Source organism: Panthera onca, chromosome A1 (genome assembly GCF_046562875.1).
Source record: "Panthera onca isolate mPanOnc1 chromosome A1, mPanOnc1 haplotype 2, whole genome shotgun sequence".
Taxonomy (NCBI): Eukaryota; Metazoa; Chordata; class Mammalia; order Carnivora; family Felidae; genus Panthera; species Panthera onca.
Genome location: NC_138339.1, coordinates 45,510,546 through 45,532,464, shown reverse-complemented (window position 1 = coordinate 45,532,464; position 21,919 = coordinate 45,510,546). Strand labels below are relative to the sequence as shown.

Genomic DNA, 21,919 nt, shown 5'->3' with positions numbered 1-21,919 from the left:
GTTATCTATTTCAGAGAAGCCATCAACCCCTGTCCTTTACAAGGAAGACATATGCTATTTGCATTACAAGGCATGTATAAAGTAGGGTGGGGGTGCAGATCCTAGCAAGAATAGAAGGAGGAAAAGGAGCAGAAAGCAGATTTTTATGGAGTCCTTCAGTTTCCCTGCCTCATCTTAATCATAAAGATTACCTAATTATGCTCAGCTATCATGGGAGCAAAAGGGATACACATGTCTACGTCACAGATGCCTCTTGATATCAGGAAAGGTATGGCCAAAGGGAAATTTATTTTCATGAGATGGGTTTGAGATCATTTTGCCCACCCCTGTGATTCCAAGTTACTGAATTAGTAGGATCCCATAGTTCTGAAAGCACAGTTCTTTAGCATCATGATATCTCATGGCCCCTTGGCTCTTATACACTGAATGAAAGAAATAAATGCTATTGATGTTGTGTCTTGAGGATTTTTATGGAGTAACGGAAGTATAACCATACAAAATAGATAAATTGTGCTGAATCTAAGGCCCAGGTACTGCTTATGAAGATGATTGACTAGAGAAATACAAAATACAATGTATCAGTGAGGGACTCACTCATTCATTCTAGGTGAGATTTACTGTCAGCCAATTTATTTTCCAGGATTTACGGTAGAATGAAAAATGTCCCATCAATGGGTCCAAGTTGAGTCAAGGAGGCCAGAGTTGGGAATCGAGGGTAAAGTCATAGGGATCTTCCGTAAGATGACCCTTGAAGGATGTGTAGGATTTCTACAAGCGGAAAAAAGGAGTAGTGATGTGTTGAAGCTGGCTCATGGCAGCAGAATGTGAACATCCCTTCCCAACTCTGCATTCAGTGACACACCGTTGGTAACTGGAAATTGGCCATAGTGAGAGTATTTACACAATGGAAATTAGCAAACACACAAATCAGTACCAACACACCATTAAAAAGTAAATTATGGTGCTTTATGGTTATAGATGCCCCAAAGTATGAATGTACATTAAGCAAAGTCTGGTGACATAGGATATCCGGGGGAGAGTAGTGCTGGATGAGGCTAGCAAGGAAGGATTGAGCCAGATTATGGGAGTCCTTGAATGTCAATTCAAGGAGGTTTGATTCTATTTTACAAGTATTCCATCCATCAAACAACGCTTTGTGATATAATCCCATTTGTACCATGGGAAGATAATTCTAGAGATGGAGTCACAATTAGCCTGAAAAAGTTGCAGTCCAGTAGCAAGTAGCACAATAATAGTAGTAAGTAAGCAAGCATTTAGTAGCACAACAGCAATCTGATATAGGCCTGGGCAGGGTAGTAACAGTGATGTGGAAAGAATTGATAGAAATGGCATAGAGGAGAAAAAATTTAGAAAATCTGACAACAGACTAAATGGGAGTTGCTGGGGTAAGGTAGCAGGGTGTGCAATATCACTTTGGGGACTGAGAGTTGATGGAGTTATTTACAGAGAGGAAAGACAGGAAACAGTGTAAGCGAGTAGAAAGTAGTTCCCTCAGTTGTAGACATAATTCCAGTCTAGGTATCCAGATAGAGGTCAGAGATATAGATAAACAGACATTAATAAAGTCAAGAGAGTAGCATATAGAAACATAAGTGGATTGCACAGAGCAAGGTGACATGAGGGAGCTAATGCAATATTCTAGGAATACTTTTCATTCACCCTTTCATTCACTTACTAATCCATGTGTTTAACAAGCATCCATTATGTGTCTGGCAACCATACATCCTACCTTGTCTGGGACACGCCCAGCTAATCTTTTTTGACCCAGTATAATTATAAATAGCATTCATTTCTACTCTCAGAAGTGTCCCAGTTTGGATGATAAATCGTTTCCTTAACTATGTGCCACAAACAGTGCTGGCGGTAAAGAATTTAATGATTAGCTCACATAGACCCTTCTGTTAAGGGGCCCAACTAAATATTGTTCTTTGTGTTGTGGTTTGTGGAAGTAAAGTAAAAGTTATGTCTTCTTCTCTTATGTAATTTACCACCTAGAGGCGGGGATGTCACTATCCACCTACACAGTAATTCAAGTACTAGAAGGAAGGGTACAAGTGAATGCCAACACCACAGCATCAGTCAATAAACACTAAAGAACTAGAGAAAGAGATCCATCAGTGGACTGGATGTCTTCATTTTGCCCTCCATATCTGTTTTCTGACTTTTCCACCTTCCTGTGTGCCCAGGGAGCCTGAGATTCATGGACTGCATCCATGAACATTTTTGTTTTATGATTTTCAGTGGATTTGGCAAATGAAAGGAACCAATAGTAGATTGTAGCAGAGTGAGATTAGGATACTTATTCGAATCTCAGGGCCTCCTTCATGCCAAGTCACTGTAGATTGGCTGCATTCCTCCACTAAATCACTGCTTCATATAGGCATATTCTCTGGGTTCCAGTGACCACTCCTTCTCCTTATCCCTGAATGGGTAGAAAGCTCAGAGTTATACTCAGCATTGAGCCTTAGTGGCCCTCACTTGCTTTTCCACACCTGGAGAGGAACCCAAACAAGGTATCAATGTGGTCATGTATTTTTGGATACCTTGTTAAAATAAGATCTTGTAGTCAGAATTTTGAAAGTTATCCTAATATTGCATGTCCTAATCTTTGGGGCCTGTGAATACGAGATATGGCTCCCATTATTGCCATATTATATGGCACTGTTGATGTTAAGCTAAGGAACTTTTCTGGGTGGTTGTGATCTAAACACATGAGCCCTTCGAATTGTTGAGTTTTCTCCAATGGATGGCAGAAAAGGAAGCCTGGAAAATTTAATGCAGGAGCAGGATTCAGTGCACCACTCTGGCTTGAAGATTGAGGAGATCCCATGAGAAGGACTGTAGGCAACTTTAAGGAAGTGATGAAGGCCTCCAGCTGACACTCATCAAGGAAACAAGGACCTGGGTCCTGTTGTTGCAAGGTACTAAATCCTGTTCACAACCTTCATGAACTTGGAAACAGATTTCTCCCCAGAGCCCCCAGGTTAGGACTCCGCCCAACACCTTGACTTCAGCCTTGTGATACTCTGAACAGAGAATCCAGAGAACTTTTGAGTTACAGACCTGTGGGCTAATAAGTGAGTATTTTTTTAAGTTTATTTATTTATTTTGAAAGAGAGAGACAGAGAGAGGGAGAGATGGAGGGGCACAGAGAATTTCAAGCTGTCAGCCACAGAGCCCGATGCAGGGCTCAATCCCACAAACCATGACATCAAGATCTGAGCCAAAATCAAGAGTCAGATGCTTAACCAATTGAGACACCCAGACGGCCCTAAATGGGCATTGTTTTAAGCTGCTAAATTTGTGGTCATTTATTTTGCAGCAATAGAAAACAGATACAGTTAATTCAACAGATACAGTTATTCAAAGCAGAATAATCCTGCCTCCTCTTCCTACTCTACCTTCCTTGTGTTGCAATTCTCTTTGCATCAGGTGATGTGGAGTGACCCTGGGAACAGGCAGGGTCTGACTATGGGGACCTGAGGTATACATTTAGTTTGAATTTAGTGGGGTATCATTTTTATGTCACTTCTGTGAATAGTTATGGGCAGTTAACATGGTAAAGAAATGGCTTCCAGAAATTCTCCTATAATCCACTGTTCATCTGGTATCACCATAAGGAAACACATGGCCAGAAGTTGAATTGTGATGTATCCTGCAAAGCCTGATGCAGAAGTGACTAGGTCCTGGAGGGGAAGTTGAAATATAGAGACTCAATGCTGGTGGGTGAAAAACTCTTCCACTTCATAGAGGGCACCTGTAAAAGAAACTTGATAGACATTTTCCCCTAATAATTTCAGAATAATTCCAAACATTCGCATGACATTACCTAAAACAATTTTTGAAACGGAAATAAATAATAAAAAGGGACTTACAGGCTTTCTCAGTTTGGATTTAAATCATGACAATTTATGTGTCATTACCAATAACAACTTATGAACCAAACCGTTGTCATTAGACAAAGAAATCAAAGAATATGCAGCCAAAAATGTAGGGGAAGATTATAGCATTTCATCAGGCAATTAATTGATATAACTCTGCTACTTTCCAGATGTTTGTAGAGGTTGTCAGCTTTGTTTAAGCTTGTAAGTTATTGTATTTTTTTTTCATTTGAAAACATTCGTTTACATCATTGATTTGTACTTGCAACTTTGTATTCATCTCATCAAACTTCATAAAGTGAATGAGTAAATAAATTTCAGGTCCCACAAACCCTGGATCTCTCTGTAAGCATCCCTGTTGTTATTAGTCTTGGCTACTACATGCGCTATGTCCTGTTGGTTTTCTTTCTTTCTTTTTAATGTTTTTATGTTCATTTATTTTTGAGATAGAGACAGAGCATGAGTGGGGGAGGGGCAGAGAGACAGAGGGAGACACAGAATCCGAAGCAGGCTCCAGGCTCTGAGCTGTCAGCACAGAGCCCCACGCCGGGCTCGAACTCACAGACCGCGAGATCATGACCTGAGCCAAAGTCAGAAGCTCAACCGACTGAGCCACCCAGGCACCCCAAGTCCTGTTGGCTTTCTTAAACCTTACTGTCAATGTGGTAGAAAGTACTTTATTAAATTCCCTTCAGCCTGCCCATTGGAGTGTACCATCTTTCTTCTACATGGTACCCCCACCTGATACCCTCAGTGACGTCTTGAGTCATCTTACAAAATGGTTAGGCTCTCACAATGAAGAGGAGAAAGTGGGCTTCTCTGGGTAATAGAGTTGTAACAGCTAAGGAAAAGCCACCTTTCACCTGAGGGTGAAATTTAATACCCCTTAATTTTTAATAACTTAAAAAAATTAATTTATGCTCACTGGAGAAAGCTTGAACGTTTTAACAACAGTAGAATAATAATATAATAATTAGAATTACCTATTGATATTTAACTACATGATCTTTAAATATTTTTTCTGTATATAACTACATTTTAGATTTTGTTGTTCTCCATCTACTCTTTTCTAGCTTCCTTTTGTATTTAGCAATATAGAATGGCTTAACCGTGATTATTCTTTTCTACCCCAGTTTTAACAAATTTTATTGTTTTGCTTACTGCAGAAATTAAACATCATGACCATTCTACACAGTGCAGAAACAGGTAAGAAAAAAGAAAAGGGAATCCAAACCATCCAGAACTGTCATCAGCATTATTATTAATGGTAGTCACTATTAACATTTTAATGCAACATATTTTTTGATGACTGTATTATATTTCATGAAATGGATGCACTGTAACTTAGTGAAAAAATCTAATACGTTGGATTATTAGGTTCTAGGTTCATTTCAGTTTTTTACAGTTACCTGAGATAAACATCTTTGTTCATTTACTTTTGTATATCTCTGATTACCTTCATGGGATAAATTCCATTTTTAATGCTTAGCCTGTTTTAATGGTGCAGAAGTCAAAAATAATAAATGGCTCGTCATTAGCCAGGTGCCTAGGGCTTTGCAACCTTCCTCAAAGAATAGACTCCCTAGGGCAGCTCCATTATCTGTTGACTTGCTGGGAGAGCATTAGAACCAAAAGCCAATGATATCCAAGGAGCATAATATAGTATGTCTTAAAGTCTAATTACATCTAATCCATTACGAAACACGTAGCTAGCCTTTCCAAAATGTTTTCCTCAGTATATTTTAAATGTGTATTTAGAGAAAATCTTATTTTACTATAAAATCTCTTCTTGTGTTGCTTGAAATTCTTGTGCCCCTTCAACACCTAATTTAATGGTTCATAATATTCTGAGGCCACTGAAGAAAACTTAAGGACCCTGGCTCAAAAAAAAAAAAAAAAAAAAAAAAAAAAAAAAAACCAAAAAACAAAAAAACCCACAAACACATTTATTGTCTTCAAGCCAGAAGTCTCCAAGGAGTTGTATTTCCCTTTAGCAGTTGAATAAAATAGAGTAAACCCTAATTTTGAGTGCAGGAAGTCCAGATCTCTCTCAATGCATTTCTGGGTCTCTTTTGGCTGTTTGCACACTTGCATTGGTTGCTGCTTATGGATTGCTGCCCTGGACTTCTCCATCGGTCCCCTCTTGCAGCTTGAAAACATTTCTTTGTACCATGCTACACTGTGATCTACTTTGACCCAGGCAAGGATACAGGTCCCCCTCTTAGTTAGGAAAAGCTAATATCAGATTGTAGCACTGACAAAACTGTATGAGAAACTGGGGATTAGAGAGAATTATAATACAGATATGGAGGAGTAGTAAAACTGAATATTGGGAATAACTGCTGTAAAAATGTAATTACTGTGACCCCCACAGAAGGTCTCTCAGTGTTCATCTCTTTCTTATGAGCCTGGTCTGCAGTCATGTTGCAGGGGCCAGTTAACCCTATAGATTATAGACCCCAACCCAGTATTCTCCACTCTGATTCTAGACTTGGATGTCCTACCCTGTAATGGGAATTGAAGAATGTGGCACTCGGCAAAAATATAATAAACATTGCAAGGAGGCAACTGTAACCCCCGTGAATGATAAATTTTTTATACTCAGAAACAAAATGCTTGGCCTGAAGCATTTGGAATATGTCACTGTTTCAGGATTTTCTGAGAAAAATGGGTAGTTATTTGCCTGAAATATCTATAACTAAAAGACTTATCAAACTATTCTCTCAAAACAAAGGGCATACCTGCATGAAGAACAATTTCTAGGTTCATTCCAGAATAGAGAACAGATTTTTTACATCCTTCCCCATTCAATCACATTTATAACTTCAATGATAATTTTAATAACTTATCTCCAACAGCTAAAATAAATTGCTGGCAGATTTAAATACTATTTTGTTTCCCACATGCAACCACACCACTGGGCCGAATATTTTAGAATGTTTAAGTCCACCCCTTTCACCCAAACCCTTTCTTTTTTTTTTTTTTTTTTTTTTTTTTTTTATTTATTTTTGGGACAGAGAGAGACAGAGCATGAACGGGGGAGGGGCAGAGAGAGAGGGAGACACAGAATCGGAAACAGGCTCCAGGCTCCGAGCCATCAGCCCAGAGCCTGACGCGGGGCTCGAACTCACGGACCGCGAGATCGTGACCTGACTGAAGTCGGACGCTTAACCGACTGCGCCACCCAGGCGCCCCCCAAACCCTTTCATAGATTCAATTCATAATCCTTGGTCCATCTCAAGACTTTTTAATTATTTTCTCTGCCTTGTACTGACATCCACTTCTGAAAAATGCCCCTCTCACAAATGATTGATTACTAGCTATTTAGTCTATCAGTCTATTATTTAGGTATTAGTCTATTTCACAAACATTGGTCTAGATTTTTGATTGCCAACTCTTTGAAGGCAGAGACGTTGTTTTTAATTTTATTTTTAGCGATGCCAAACACATCATCCAATAAATAATGTACTGTGTCTTACTTCAAAGTTGCTATTGATTAGGAGATTGTACCATTGATTTAGTAAAAGCTCTTCAGAAAACAAACAAAAGTCCTACTGAATTAAATGTACATATTGATTACTAAGCTCATCTCAATTTTAGAAGCATTAATATGGGGGTGAAGAAAATAACAAAGCTCATTTTAGATAGAAGATGTATTTTAGATAGAAGATATATGGCATCGTGAAATATGAACTCTCACAGCTCTGGGATCTTAAAGGTCAACTATTCCATCTTCTTCTCAAATGTTGGAATCTTTCCAGAGTGGGTGAGCTTAATTTAGGATTAATGGATAGAATTCAGGGAAGCATGGACTCTGAAATTTTAGGCAGAATTGTTTTTGTATGCGTGTACAGATTTTTCTTAAGAAAACGTCAACTTATTCTATTAGCCTCGGAAAGTCATTACCGGCTTTAACACTCCTAAGACGATTCATCTAGATCCCCTTGTGGTTGTTCATCCAGTCTAAGCTTGAATATCTCTAAAAGGAATTCACTCAACATTCAACACTTCTATTAAAAAGCTCAACTTGACCAAAAATTTTCTTCCCTATCCTTGGTTCTGGTCCAGAACGCCTATATTTGTTGAATGTTTTATATATATATATTCTATATATATATATATGTCCCATATATATATTCTCTCTATATATAGAATATATATAATGTTTTATTATAAATAATGATGAGAGACATTGATTAGTAGCTTAATTGATATATGTTGGTTTATTGATATATGAAGGACTGATGTGAAGACCATGAAATCAGATTTATTTTTTTTTTCTTTTCTGATAAATTTATGTTTTCATTGTTCTTTTTTTTGTTCTAATTTAGAATGTGAATAATTTAAGAAGTAAGTTAATTTGGTGAAGGGATAGTGCTCAATAAACGTTAACTGAATGCATTGATTAGATAAATAATGAATGAGTGGATGAAAGGGAGTGTAACTAAATATGTGGAATATAAATTAATGAATAAATGAATGTGCAGATTAATATAATGAGTAACTTAACACTTGTGGGTCTAAAATTCTAGGTTTCACATATGTAAATTATTGAGATTCTTGTTGGACTGTGTCAGTGTTATTTATAATCACAAATAATTTCAGTATAAGAAGTTCACTTCTCAAGGTAGATTCTTTCAGTCCTCCATTCTCCCATCTACCCTTTCATCTCCCCCAGCAAAGGTTTTCTAACTCTTGTGCGTATCTTAGGTGAAGAAGAAATGGTATGGTGAAATATGATAGACACCGGGGAACAGCAGTGGATAAGAAAAGCCTATGATGCTACATAGCTGCCATCAAAGCTACTGGGATCACAGAATTTTCCATTTAAAAGATACACTAGTGACTACAGTTGTTCAATTTCCTCACCTTATTGTTAGGAAAACACAGACCCAGAAAAAGAACCAGTAGAAGCTCTAGATTCAGTATATTCATGATCCCTAAACTGTAAAACCAGGAAAACAGATGAGGCACACATGATTAAGAGAGATTTTAGTTTAGGGAAAATGTGTAGCTCTTCTCTTACGAGCATAATATCCTTGGAAACCTGGCATAAATTGACAGAAACCCTGAAAAAATAAACCATGAACATTCACTTACATACATGCCCACACACATATTTCTCATGTAACTATTTTTGCCCTGTTGTCAGGAGCTAAGGAGGTAGCATGTGATGGAGAAGCATCAGGAAGAATCAGAAGATTGAGGAGCTGGGCTTTGTTCTGCCACTGATGTGCTCTTTGGTCTTGAGTGGGTGGCAATCCTCTCTGTGTCTCTGTCTCTCTGTAAACTGAGAGGGCTAGATGCAGGGTCCCCTTCCTCTAGATTTTCAGATGGAAGACATCTTCTGACACAATGATCTATAAGCACTCCAGCTTTCTGGGAAGGGTTTTATTTGTTTCACTGGTTTATTATTATTATTATTATTATTATTATTGGAAGCACTGCCTAAGACTGGGGGATGGCAGGTATGAATTCTGCAAGGTAGTCTTGTCCTTTAACAAACCATAGAACACTTATCCCAGCTATATTGTGACCACCTTTAGACTTTACTGGAAAGCCAAGTCTAATAAAATAGTGCATTAAACTTCACATTTCTTCCAAATACTTGATATAGATTCTTTCTTTCTTTCTTTCTTTCTTTCTTTCTTTCTTTCTTTCTTTCTTTCTTTTTCCCTGGCATGTAACAAGTCACCTACTTTCCTGTACATTTTGGGGGAAACTGGTGGAAAAGACTCAGGAGTCTATGATGGAATTTTTTTTTTTTTTTTAATCATGGAGAGTCTGTAAGGCATTGATTTGCACCAAATGTAACTGCTTTTTGCTGTAGCTGTTAATTGATGATATTACATTATAAGGTGAGTACAGACAGCACAGCAATTCAAAGCAGAAAAGTAATAGACAGTGACGCATAATTTTAAAACTTTTTAGAGGTTGGGATTGTAGTGAAAGAGAGGTGGGTATACAGCAAGAAATGCCCCCAAGAACCCTAGGTCCTGTTCAACCTTTCCAAAACCTCAAGGAACAGACCCAGAAGAGAAAACAGTGGACAGAAGAGAAGGAATGAACCCGTGACATCTATTGAGCGTCTTAAATTTGTCAAAGAGTGTAAATTCTTCATGAGCGTCAGTAGGTGAGTTCAGATTAATCAATTAAATAATGCATTCATTTAGTAAATACGCATTCAAAATCTACTACTTGCCAGATACTGTGCTCAGTACTAGGTATTCAGTAGTGAACAAAACAGTCCTGATTCTCCTGGAATTTAGCAATGGAGCCCTTTGGCTTTCCTTTTTATTATTTTAACTGTCCCCTGAGATAGGCAAGCTAGAGTGCTTGCCCAATAGGACCTGAGGCAAAGGTTTTGATGCAAATGACTGTATTTGGAAATCCATCCCAGGTAACACAGTGAGGATGTGGGAAAGGGACATAAGGAAGGGAGGAGGCTAGAAGGGGGTTTGTAAATAAGTGGGTGACCTGTGTGGGTAAGTGGGGCTCAGTCTTGCTGGGGATTTTCTAAGAGACTGTGTAGAACACATCTCAGAATTGGCCTATGCAGGGCACAAGGAAGCTGAGGCATTCACCCACAAACTCCTGTCCCTCATTGGTTGAGGTCCTCCAGTCATGAACTCTCTGGCACATTCAGTATGTCCTGCACTAGCTTGCTGCTTCCCAGAGAACCCCACCAGGCAGAGATTCAGAGAGCCATGGGAGTCTTCAGGACCTGTCTGGGAGAGCTGGGGGCACATGGGCTGGGCATGGCACTGGCAGTGTCTATCACGTGATTATCCTCATTTTATAGAAAAAGAAACTTAGGCTTGAGTAGTCACCCACCTAGTAAGTATTAGAATTCATACAAAACTCAGTAGTCTTTTACTGCACCCTAGTCCTCAAACAGGGTGTGGAGCTATCCCCTAGTAAGCTCTGGATGACAATGAAGCCATGTCTCTGGAAGGATGGGGTAGGTTCCTGGGTCAGAGGCAGGCTGACATCAGATGGAACCACACAGGGTTGGAGGCCAAGTCCTTTCTTCTCAGTGGATTCTGAATGAGCAGCCCCAATACAATATTGTGATTCATAGGAAATACATATTTGGTCATTTCGATGACCAAAATGTATTTCCAATATGTATTTTATCTTTTTCCACAGTTACTGGCTCACAGCCTGGGATTTCCTGTGATGACAGCAATAAAGTTGTCTTTGTTATGTTAATGAGGTGACTTTTGAAAAGCCCTTAGGTAACTTATGGATGGGGCTGGTTGCCATGGGAGCCAATCAGGTGTTTAGAGAATTGGAACTCTCAGTCCATCACCCCCTACACACAACTCTGGAGGGGGAGGCGGTGGTGCTGAAGATCCAGTTCAATTGCAAATGGCCAATGATTTAATCAATGAAGTCTTCATAAAAACCCAAAAGGACAGGGTTCAAAGGGTTAGCAAACACTTCCACACCCAGAGGATGGTGCACTCCAACTGCATGGGAAGGAGGTTCCTGTGCTAGGAAGCCTCCTGAACCAAACCCTATGTATTTCTTGGTCTGGCTCTTCATTCACATCCTTTATAATATCCTTTAATGAACTGGTAAATGTAAGTGTTTCTCTGAATATCGTGAGCCACTGTAGCAAATTAATCAGACTCAAACAGGGGGTTGTGGGATCCTTTGATCAGAAGCACAGGTGATAACCTGGCCTTGTGACTGGTGTCAGAAGGGGTACTGGGCTGTGGTGGGAGGCAGTCTTCTGGGACTGAGCCCTTAACCTGTGATCTGTTGCTAATTCCAGGTAAACAGTGTCAGAATTGAATTAAACTGCAGGATACCCAGTGATGTAGGACCCTTGCTTGTTGTCTTGGGGAAATCTCCCCACACATTTGGTGAGCAGAAGTGTCAGAAGTGAAGTGTTTAGTGGGAGTAATAAAGGAAACACACAGGAGATAGACTGACCTGAAATTTTTCTCTAAAACAGGTGGAACACTGAGTTTTTCTAATAAACCCAGGCCCTGGGCCCTTGTTGGCATTGAAGGAGGTTGGGAGAAGAAAAGGAGTGACTTCCTTTTTAACTCTGAAGGCTTATAAAGACTAACTGGAAGCACATGATGTTGAAAGTAGCTCAGTGTCACGGAAATTCATTGAGTCAAGTTGGCCAGGTCTAGCTGTGACTGACCTGTAGGAACCGTTCCACCTCCAGAGGAAGGACTCCATTTCCTCATTCATAAAAGAGAAATATCATCTACGTCATAGGATTGCTGTTTAGATTATCATGGTGATTCAGTGAGATGCTGTGGGTGTCAGCCTGGCTCCCCAGGCAATAGAGCCTGAGGCACAGTTTGTGTGCTGACATTTATTGGGTGTGGGTTTGAAAACCCGAACCCTCTAAGATGGACGAAGAAGGCAATGTGTCTGCTTCCCCCTGGGTCCCCTGTTTCTCACTGGTAAAAGCTGTTAAGATGTTAATTCTGTACTTAATTCTTTAACCCTCTGCTGTTGAGTTGTGTCACCTGCTCCTTGTGGCTGCTTCTGAAGCAGAGTCCTCATTTGCCAAGGTTGAGAGCAGGTAACCTGGTGCAGGAGCCCCATGACTCCCACCCCCAAGGGAGGCCATACAAGATGAGGCGGTGGTGGATGTGGCCAGGGCTTTATGACAATGGACATGGGACCTGGTGTCACTGCTGCTCCTAGGACAGAGCCTGGCAGCCAGGAGGGACTGAGGTCTGTGGAGGTACATGAACTGGGTCAGGCACAGTATGTACGAAATACCTTTAACTGTGTAAAGGATAAAGCAGTCCATTTTTATAAATGACTTCAGATCTACAGATTTCATTTCTGGTGCCTAATTTTTATATTTTTCTTTCTTTCCTTTATTGTCACTTGTCCTAGACAGAGATGCTCTTTCTATATATTGTAATAAAAAATGTTTAATGAACAAATCAGTGAAGAATATTACCTAATTTTATGAACAACTGTCTATGTAAGGGCATATCAGTAAAACTAGATGTCATTTATTACACACTTATTCCATGTAGTGGGCCAGACATCTCACACATGTGACCTCAATCTTCACAATCCCATTATTATCCCTATTTTATAGGTGAGGAAACTGAGGATTAGAGAAGTTAAGGATATTGTTTAAAGTCACAAAATTGGTATATTGCAAGAAATGTGCTAGCATTTTGTAGCTTCTATTTTCTTCTCATTTATTCTATTTTCTTTTAGGAAAAGAAAACATTGTTGCATTTTAGGGTTCACAGGTATGGTTTGCATGACTGAGGTAGTGGGAAGTGTTAGTGGGCATGACCATCATGTTTCTGTGGTCCTAGCAATTGGGACAGACCTACATGTTTATCCCAAACAACTGACTGCACACATGCCTATTTGAATTTTGCTTTGAAATCAATGTTACAGAATATTAAGTTCCACAAGGACAGAGTCTGTGTCTACTTCACCTTTATATCCCCCAAGCCTAGAAGAACATTGGTATATATTCAGCTTATAAAATGACAGGATAGATCAAATAAGGCATGGCCATAAGACTCTGAACATCAAGGCAGAGGTCAGCAGAACACCGTCCATAGCCCAAATCCAGCCTGCTGCCAGCTTGTGTAAATAAAGATTTATTGAAACACCTTTAAGCCCATTCATTAACGTATTATCTATGACTGCTTTTGTGGTTTTTTTAATTAAATTTTTTTTTAATGTTTATTTTTGAGAGAGAGACAGAGCGCAAGCAGAGGAAGGGCAGAGAGAGAGGGAGACAGAGAATCTGGAGCAGGTTCCAGGCTCTGAGCTGTCAGCACAGAGCCCGACGTGAGGCTTGAACCCACAAACCCTAAGATCATGACCTGAGCTGAAGTCAGATGCTTGACCTACTGAGCCACCCAGGCGCCCCTGCTTCTGTGTTTGTATTACAACAGCAGAAGTGAGAAGTTGCAATAGAGACTAAATGGTTCACAAAGGCAAAAATGTTTGTTGTGTGATCCTTTATAAAAAAAGTTTGCCCATTCATGCCCTAAAGTATGCTTGAAATAGAATCAGAAGCTGCAATAAAAAGTTTAGATAAGTAGAAAAGGTTTAGGTTATAAAAATGCCCTTCCGCCACCCCTCCCTTGTTTTCAGCTGAAAATGAAATCTAGTTATTGTAATGTCATATTAAATGTGTAAAAATGGAACGAAGTCAAATGCCTAACAAGTGAGGTGTGATTTAAATGCATTGTGCAATGCTGTGCCACCACTAAAAAGATTGCTGTAGGACAATTTACAAACAACAGAAAAAGGGATACAACACAATACATGTAAAAAATCAAAATCCTAAATTCCATTTCATTCTACTCTTGTGCCAGAAATGTATATACATTTATAAGTTAAAGAAATGTAGAATGAAACACCAGAACAGTACCAATGTTCTGATGATAGAATTATGGATCATTTTAATTTTCTGCTTTATGCTTACCTGCATTTTCTATTCTCCTCTACAATGCACAGGCAGTTTTCCAGAATAAAAAAGTTGAATTTTGAGAACTTTTAAAAAATATATGCAATAGGGGCACCTGGATGCCTCAGTCGCTTAAGCGTCTGACTCTTCATCTCAGCTTAGGTCATGATCTCACGGTTCCTGAGTTTGAGCCCTGCATCAGGCTCTAGGCTGTCAGTATGGAGCCTGCTTGGGATTCTCTCTCTCTCTCCCTCTTTCCCTGGCCCTCCCCTGCTGTACTTTCTCTCTTTCTCTCTCAAAATAAATAAACTTAAATAAAAATAAAATATACATATATATTTGTTTTATTTATATATATAAGCATATTATATATAAGCATATTATATATAAGCATATTATATATAAGTATATTATATATAAGCATATTATATATAAGCATATTATACACACACACACACACACACACACACACACACATAAATCTCTTATGATATAGGAATATGAAAATAAAAGTCCAGAACAATATTTTTATAAAGGAGAATGGCTAGTTAAGAGGCCACCCACCTTTTTTTTTCTTGTAAATTTCTCTTTCCTCTGGGGCTTCTTCTCCATTAGATTATTGTGGCCTCCACTACATCAGGCCCCAGGGAGCCCATACCTCCTTTAAAGCTGCAAAACATGAATTGAAATAACTTTTCATGTTTTTCTTTGCTCAGTTGAGACAGGCTGACATTTTCAAAAAGAACTTTAATACTCAGTGAACAAAAAGGCAATAATTACAGAAAATACAAGAGGCATAACAGTTGTCATGTTTAAAATACAAGCCTCTAGTCCTCTAAAGGGCTGATTCCTGGTGGAATCTGAAGCAAACTTGGCTTCCTGCTGGAACCTTGCCTAATTCCCCTGAAGTGGGTGCCATTACATTTCTGCCACCTGGAATTATTCTTGGGCCAGCTAGTCTCTGTATTCATTGAGGATAAAATATCCCTTGCTCTATCCATCTGTGGCTTTCCCACCTGGTTCCCCTCCAGGAGACATTACAGTTCATCCAGAGATGACTGACAAGGTAAGAAAAATTTAGCAGTTCCTCACACCACACACACACGCACACACACACGCACACACACACACACTGCACCATACCTGTAGAAAACGTAGAAACTATCATTTGGTTATTTAGATGAGAATCTCTTGCCGATCACATGCAGGGAAGTGGCCAAGTTAAACTCCATCCATTTCAGGTTTATAAAATGATAATTTATCACATGTCCAAATGTCACAAACTGCACATATGCAGTGACAGAACATGTTCAAGTCTCTCCATCTTCATGTATAAGATAGAAATCCAGGAGGCATTAAAATCCCAAACTTCTCACCTTTACCCTTGCTCATGCTCTTGAGTCCCTCTGTGATATCACTTCCCTGTTCCCTTGTCTTTCAGGAGCCTTCTCTGTAGCCCCTACAAAGAAGTGATGCCTTTCTCCACTGAGATAATGAAATCTTGCTTGCATCTCCTTGTACCTTGGACCCAGAAACTGATCTGTGCTAAAACTAATTACATCACTTTTATATTTCTATAAGCAACTTTAGGGCAAGAACTATATTTTCATGTTGTATCTTCTATTCAGCTTTTAGAAAAGTGTCTCACCTGTGACAGAGAGGCTCAAGAAATAGTTGCTGAATTGTTGAATAAATGTATTTTAGTAATTATGGGGAATTTTAAAGAGATCAATCTAGGATCAATGCATGGAAGTTCCCAGGAGATCAACTTATATTCAGTTTAAAAAAGAACTTTCTCAGAGTCCACACTGCATTATGTTTAATAGATTTTGTCTTTCTGGAAAATAACACTGGGTGTATTGTGTTCAAGATAAAAGTCTACTTTTGAGGAATATCATAATGGAGATTCACTCAAGAAATGAAGGATTGGACAAGATGTCCTCTAAAATTCTTTCCAGCTTTATCTTGCTGTTAATTCTAAATCCAGATGCAGGCAAGAAATCTCATCAGAATAAGTTTTTATCATTTGTTCAGGCTATCAGCAGGTGAGGCTGTCTCTACATTGGGTGTATCCATCCTTGGTTCGTTTTTTCCTACATAGTCCTCCTTTTCTCGAGCATAGTGATTAAAATCTATTATGTGACATCATAACATCTAAAAAGCCATCAGCAACCACTGAAGAGAAACTGGCATTTCTTGGGAATCCATGAAGTACATTATTTTATTTGAGGATAACCTGGCTTTGAGTTAAATATTTGCCAGGTTTTTTCCCCCATCTTCCCTTAAAGGGCTAGTTTCCTGAAGCTGGGTTTTGGTTTCTTAGAATTGCCTTGTCCTACTGCCTAGCCTACCTGTGCTACTGAAATCCTATTTGCAGCAACCAAATTACTTTCTCTGAATCCAATTTATACCGTGACATATGGGGGATTCCAAAAGGGAAAGTTTCCATTCATATCCAGCAAATCATCTTTACGGGAAGAAAGTTAGGAGCAAACTTGGTGACATACAGAGAAATTTAACTTCTGGAAACCATCATCTTCCATTTTTAAATTAATTCTCTGTAAAGTAGTTGGGACCAGAATAAGTTTGTGCCTATTTTCAGACCGATTAACCATTAATGAGTGATGATGAATTTACCTTACTAAGCAATTTTGCAAAATTGGTTTTCATTTTTTGCCTATCTCCCTCTTTGTATGTTTGTATCATTCATGTCATAGGCACTATTTAATAAGGATATAATTCAAGAAATTAAATGCCAAATTTCTGGTTTTACCCCTTTCCTCTTTAAAGAGATAATATTTATAGAATTACTTTGGTTCAAAACTATTGTATATGTGAGATTTTTAACATAAATGATTCATTATTAGGTCAATTTCTTTGTCTATTAGCTTCACTTGTTTGGGTTTTCTTGGTTCTGAATACCAGGAATGTTGTTTCAGCTGCTGTTTGACACATTTGTGAGTAAAATCACAAGATTAAAAATGCCCCCATACAGAGAATAAAATATCATGCTAGAATTCTATAGAAATTCTATATTATTACTCCTGGGAACCCTCACATAGCTGTTGGAGAGTGGAAACTGAGGCCTTAACATTACACATACCACATACAAGGTTGGTGACAGTAATAATTAAGGATAACAAACTTCATTGGGCACTTGTGATGCCACAGTCAGCCTTCTAAGTGCTTTTCCCTTGTCTGCTCATTTAATGCATTCATTCTTTGGGATTGTTGCTATTATTAGTAAAAGACGAGAAAAAATAAGACATGGAAAGATTAAGTATTTTGCCCAAGGTTCCCAAACTAGTAAGTGAAGGAATCAGGATCTGAAATCAGGCAGAATGGTTCCCAAACCTTGCTCGTACACATTATGCTATTCTGCCTTTTTGTCAGAAATACGTGGACTCATTTTGTGTACAGTCTATAAATGTCTGCATATATATAGAAGAGGAGAAATACACACACACACATACACATACGTATATCCTACATGTATATTGTTCTCTTTCATTTGCAAAGCTTTGCCTCTAAACAGGGAAAGGATGACTAACAGTTCCTTCTGGTTGGTTGATTATCATAATACAAATTCCTACAAAAGGAAAGCCATTGCCCTAGCTAATCTTAACATCCCTACATCAGTAGCTATTTCAAGAAAAAGCAATTCCCATCTGTTATAGAAACATATTTGGTGACAGCACACATCTTCTTACCCTAGTACCATCCCATTGCAATGCAACGGTGAAAACAGCATGATTTTCTTCGTTAATTCTGGAAAGCTCTATCTAAGCCAAAACATGTGAAGGGACTCAATGCCTTCTTGTTTGTAATCTGCAAAAGTAGGGCTGTTAACCTTTGTCTCTCCTTTTGAGTTCACCGGAATGGTCAGATGTATGTAACAATCAAATCTTTTAGTTTTATGTGCTTTTCTCAGAATATAATAGACATCTGTTATTTTTCTGCTGAGAAAATTTTTCCTTTAGGGAAATAGTCCACCCCCACCTGGTGGAATTGTCATTCACGTGGTCCTGCTTGCCTGGGACTGGGATGGGCTTGTAGGGGCCAACGGCAGGCTGCCCCAAGATGGGCCATTTTGGCATGAAGAGTATTTTGAATTACAAAGCAATCACAACCCTGTACATTCAAGAAAAACTCTTTACCTTTCCCCTCAACTACCTAAAAAGAATTTAGATAGAAGATCTGATCTGCTCCTGGAAGAGAACTATCACCATAGATCACTATGTTAAGAAATGAACTAGGTATAGTAGACAGGGAGAACACAAGTAAGACCTATGTGATCAAGTTCTCTTTGTCCCATTGTTTCTGAGGGGCCCAGTGAACATTTGTTTACCAAACATTTACTCTTTTTTATCTTCCTGTGAATTGCATTTCTTCTCTTTGAAGTCTTAGATTCCTACCCGCCCTTCCCCTTAGTTCTGGACGTCATTTTTGCCTGACTGTCCTTGGAATTGCATGTCTGTGTGGATTTCCCATATGTACAAAATTAAATTTGATTTTCTCCCATTAATATGTCTCGTGTCAATTTGATTCTGAGTCTGGCTAGAAGGACCTTGAAGGGGAGTGGAAATTCTTCCTCTTCAGCAGGCTTGTGACCCAGGCTGGCCAATCAGTGTGCCTTACCTGCCTGGATGCTGAGATTGTTTCAGGGGCAGGCATGTAACCATAGATGTGACAGAGTTTTTCCCTAGACTTCTCCATTGAGAAGAGTGCCTTTCTTTCCTTTCTTGAAGATTTCGAGGTATAAGGATAGTTTAAGCCTGGGATTGCTGAGAGCCTTTGTTGTCATGTGAAATGATTCTGCATGAAAATTAAGCCAAAAAAGAAGACAAAAATAGATTCAAGAAGGAGGGAGAAGAGATGCAAAACCTTAAACCCTTGAATTGAGCCACATTTTAAGCTAGGATCCAATCTGGCATTTCAATTGTGCAAGCTTAAGCAAAAGGAGAGTTTCTGTCACTTATAACCAAGAGTCCTAACACATGGACCCCTAGAACCTGAGAATTGGTAGGAATTGTAATGATCTAATCTCCCACTTGGTAAGTAATGCCATCTATCACACTTTGTTGGTTAGCCAGGTTCTGTCTCTGTTCCCATTCCTCTAGTAGACAGGAGGTTTGCTATCGCACTTGGCAGTTCATTCCACCGTGGGCCAACTATAATTTCCAGACAGTTTATTTTTTCCTAGTATCAAACAAGTTGTCTTCTTAAGCCTCCTTTTCACTAAACTTATTGACGTTCTCTGGAGCTTCACAGAAAAGTCAACTTGCTTCTTAAAATAATTGAGAACAGTTATCTTGTCTCATTTCTTTCAAACATTCCTTCAACTTTATTTGAAAGTTAACAGACTGCTCTACTCTTCACCCTGCCCACATCATGGTTCATAAATATCTAAGTGCAAGGACCCCTAAGACTTCCATTTAGCTATCTCAGAAGCTACCTGGGAAAGTCAAAGAGGCTGTTTTTCATCCCCACATCTCCTTTAGCTGTATTTTGTTTATGTTTCTGCACACTGCTTCACTTGAAAAAAAAAATGAATAGTCACTTCACATGCTGTTTTTCAGCCTTCTTAAACTATTCTTTAATGCCAGAAATAATCAGAATATGAAAAAAAATATTTCTGAATGAGGATTGATTTGCTAAAGGTTCAGTTAGGTTATTCTTGGTCATGATGCAGGGGGTTATGCTTTTAGGGAGGAAGCCTGGAATGGCTTCTATTTCTGGGAAGCTCAGAAACTACTGAAACTCTTGGATCTTTTATTGTATAAACAGCTACCATGCCTGAATATTTATGTGTTTCCAATTAAAATACTGACACTAATGATGAAAGGGAGAAATGGATTAATCTTTGGATTTGAGGGTTTTAAGTACATTTTTGGGCTAACATCAATATACTTATTTAAAATTAAATTATAATGTTTTTCTCAAAAAATTCACAAATATAACCCCTATAATAAGAAGCCAATTCAGAGACGCCTAAGGAAAGAACTTAATAATCTGCCTCATTGCCTCTGCTTCTACTTTCTTGAGGGAATCAATATGAACTTTCTGGTTTGTATACTCCCACACCGTTTTATAAACTCATAAATATGTACACATATGTCAATTTACTTTTGCATCTTTTTTTAAATCATTTTTAAGTTTCTTTATTTATTTTGAGAGAGAGAGTATGAGCAGGAGAGGGGCAGAGAGAGAGGGAGAGATAGAGAATCCCAAGCAGGCTCCTCACTGTCAGTGCAGAGCCTGACGCCGGACGTGTTCCCACGAACTGTGAGATCATAACCTGAGCTGAAATCAAGAATCAGACACCTAACCCACTGAGCCACCCGGGGAACCCCATGTGAGTAGTTTTTTTTTTAATAAAATTTTTTTTTAATGTTTATTTTTGAGGGGGTGCGGGGGAGACAGTGCGCAAGTGGGGGAGGGGCAGAGAGAAAGATGGAGACACAGAATCCCAAGCAGGCTACAGGCTCTGAACTGTCAGCACAGAGCCTGACACGGGGCTCAAACTCACAAACTGTGAGATCATGACCTGAGCCAGAGTCGGACATTCAACTGACTGAGCCCCCCAGGTACCCCCTGAGTATCTTTTAAAAATATATTTATTTGTGGATTGAACAAATGCTTATGGAGTATTTATCATGCATCAAGCACAGTTCTAAGCATTGGGGTTACAGAGTGAGTAAAACAAAACCCCAGTCGTCATGGGGCTTATATTCTAATGATGGAGAGAGATACTACACAATATAACTGGGTAAAATCCATGGTATTATTAGATAGTGAAACACATTAAAGAAAAAGTAAGTAGGAAAGAGGGATTAGAAGCATTAAAGCGTTGTATTTTACTCACTGTAATCAGAGCTTTAATACGAACAATTAGTTGTATTGGGGGAAAGGGAAGATTAAATACCAAATCCCTGGGGTAGGAGTGTCCTTGTGTGTTCAAGGAGTAGCTGGGGGCCTAGGTCTTTGGGGGTAGAGTGACTGAGGGACAGAGTAAAAGGGGATGAGGTGAGAGCAATGGTAGGGATCAGTTCCTGTAGGGCCTTAAAGGTTTTACTAAGGACTTTGAATTTTACTCTGAAAGAAACTGGTTTTGATCCAGGGAATAACATTCTGATTTACCTTTAACAGGATCACCTCGGCTGCTGGGCTGAGAATAGACTGAAGTACAAGGAGGGAGCCCAGTTGGAAGACCATTGGAGTAATCTAGGAGAAAAATGATAGAGCAAGATGGAGGAAGTGAGTGTAGCATGAATGGAGTATATGGATGGAATTTTGGATATATTTTCAAGGTCGAGTCCCCAGATTTGCTGAGGGACAAAATAGGGGTGTAACCCAAAAGGCAGAGCCAGGGATGATAGCGAGGCTATTATCGTAAAAACTGGAAGAAGAGTTACCATAAACTCAGATGAGACAGACTGTGAAATGAATAGGCATTTTCAAGAGAGAGAGATCAGAAGTTAAATTTTGAGGCATGGTTAAGTGCCAGAGACCAGCTCCAGCAACCAGGGGTTCCCGAAGGAAGAACGGTGTCGGTGAAAATAAAACAAAACTAAAATAAAAACCTAGAAAA

The 21,919-nt window shown here is 39.0% G+C and overlaps 1 long non-coding RNA gene across 1 annotated transcript; it reads right to left on the bottom strand.

The window, feature by feature from the left end:
- Positions 1 to 3,287: 3,287 nt before the first annotated feature.
- Positions 3,288 to 21,556, bottom strand: LOC132680125 (uncharacterized). Its single transcript, XR_009610529.2, has 3 exons — positions 21,469 to 21,556; positions 14,893 to 14,997; positions 3,288 to 3,778 (listed from the first exon to the last, which is right to left on the bottom strand). It is a non-coding gene; the product is annotated as an uncharacterized LOC132680125 (long non-coding RNA).
- Positions 21,557 to 21,919: the final 363 nt, after the last annotated feature.